The following is a 2,633-nucleotide window of genomic DNA, read 5'->3' on the forward strand; positions in this document are numbered from 1 at the left end:
ACCTATTAATAATCCCCTTAAGGTAGTTGTCTGGCCTTTTATGCAATGAACAAAACCAGACAACTAAGTGTTCCTTGGGCAGGATGACCACCATCTGCCAATGTCCGCTGCAGTGGAACCTAAAATGGGTTAGTACATTAGTAAACATTAATTAAATTTTGTTATTTTGTGACTTACCCATTTAGGTAGGCTCCAAGATACACATCGCGTTGTGAACTCTGCATCCAACTCTTTATGTAACTTTCAGATTCAAACTGCGATTGCCCAGACCTCTGAATGGACTGAGGCTCGAGGAATCCATAGATATCAGAATTCCCCGCTCGCATACATGTTTCAGTGAGATGCCTGTTTATGTTAAGTCAAAGTTAAATATTTATGAATTGAAAGCCATAACTTAGGTAAATAAAAGCCTTTTATATAAAGACTTACAGAATCCACAACTGTAACACTGATATGCTGAGACATTGACCACCGTGTGTGATTTCGGAGAGGTCTTCGTGCTTTATGTACAGGGGGAAATCTGGATTAATGACCCCGAACACGGTGACATCCCATATAACATGATAAGGCCTCAAGAAAAGCTCTGGGATGGTCAATGTCATCAGATAAAGTAGATCATCGACCTCCGTATCGAGCTTCGGAGGTGGTTTTGGCGGAGACACAGCTACCTGTTCATGAAACAATGTTAAATAGCCAAATTTGAGGCACGCTTAATGAATTAATTTAAAAAGAAGAAACATATAGTAAGGACAATAAGTACCTGGTTTGATAAAGACGTGATCAGATGTGTCGGCCAAACAAGGAAGGTGTGAAGTGTCTGCCCCACTAAGGAAACCTCAGCAGTGGGTACAGGAACTGCAGCATCTACATCTTTAACCTCGTCCACACTCACCTTTACTTGGTCAGGCAACAAAGGAGTGTTATGAAAAAGAGTGGATCCCTCATAAAATCTCCCCACGGCAACCAGGCGGGCAGGATCTGCTTCTATGTACAAGCCTCACCTGTCAGAGTCACCCGTCTCAGGATCGTTTCCTGAGGGATCAACATAACTCCCCTTTGTGCTCACCCGAGGACCAGAGGGACCAGGACCAACCAGAGGCTCAGGAGGTCCCTGAGATTGCATCTGTGACTGAAGCTGGCTGAAGGATGCCATGACCTACCTCGTCACTTTCTCTGTGATGGACTCCTCTAGCTGGTCCCTGATCTGCTGAGTCAGCTGCTGCAATTCGTCAGGAGGCAGGGAGGAAGCGCTGCGGGACGTCCATGGAGCCGATCCAAAGTATTGCTTGATGGTGACACCGGCTCCAGCAGCATGGACACGTCCAGGGTGCTCTGGACGTCCAATAGCAGCGGCCAGAACATTCTGACGTCCATGGGGGACGAACGATCCCTGTGTGGCCTGCTCCTTAAACGAATCCTGCACAGAAAACACACAATGGTACATGGCATTCTCAAAATATTCAAACATAATTGTAATGGTTAGTTGAAAATGACTTACAATCTTCTCAGCGATTTCCTTTGCGGCCTCAGTTGTCATCTCCCCTGACTTCTTCGTGCAAGCCATCTTCCACTTCATGTGGCGTCTGACCGGGGATGGAGGGTTGATGACGCCATCAACGCTTCCTGACTGTGCAGCTTCCTACATCTTCTTCTTGGTCTTCTCAGCCAGGAGCTTCTGCTCCAAATAATCATAACCCCCATGAGACAAAACGTGGGGGGCAGTATTCTGCTTCTAGATGGCCTGTGCCTTGATGCACACATCCTGGAAAAATTAAACAATAATGTTTGAAATGGGTAGAATGAAGTATAAAAACATCATGTTTAATATGAAAAACAACTTAAATGGCAAAGGAACATACCTCCCAAGAAGGGTCTCTGCGAGTCTGGCAAAACTGGGCCCACTTTTCCTTGCTGATGCCATATTTGTCACAGACAGTGTCCTCGACACCGTCCTGATCGGCTGCAAGGGCCCATTTCCTCGTGAGGTCTAATTTAAACTGCCTCCATCTCTCCCCCACGGTGTTTAATAACTTCCTTTTCGTTCTACTGTCAGAAGCCTCTGGGATATCAAATTCCGCCTAACAACATGAAACAAAGTTTATTTGTTACAATAATGAAATTTTTTGGCTATTAATTACACACAATCAAATAAGAAAAGAGAAATACCTGAATATCCTCCCAAATCAGGTCCTTCTGAGCAGTAGGGACCTCCTTCCAGTTCTCGTAGGTGATGCCCACCTTATCACGTGCCACAATCCCCAAATATGTTCTTAATTTCTTCTTGTGGGGACTGTCGGCCTTCCCTGTAGTAGGATCAACATGCACCACTGGCCTCTCAACACCAGGTGGTCTAGTGGACAACGATCGTAGGCGTGAGGCTTTGTGTGTCCGCTTCACGGTAGACGTCGAAGTCGATGCGTCCGAAGTAGGAGGAGGAGGAGGAGGAGGTGGAGGAGGAGGAGGAGGAGGAGTAGTGGAGGCAGGTGGAGAACCCATGATCTTTTATACAATAACATACAAAATTGGATTAATGAAAAGAGGATTAGTCATAAGTTTTTTTGGAAGGCAAAAGTATAACATTATTAAACAAAACCCCACCACATAAGGAGACAAGACAAATTAACCAAAGGACT

This window comes from Glycine max, chromosome 15 (genome assembly GCF_000004515.6).
Source record: "Glycine max cultivar Williams 82 chromosome 15, Glycine_max_v4.0, whole genome shotgun sequence".
NCBI lineage: Eukaryota > Viridiplantae > Streptophyta > Magnoliopsida > Fabales > Fabaceae > Glycine > Glycine max.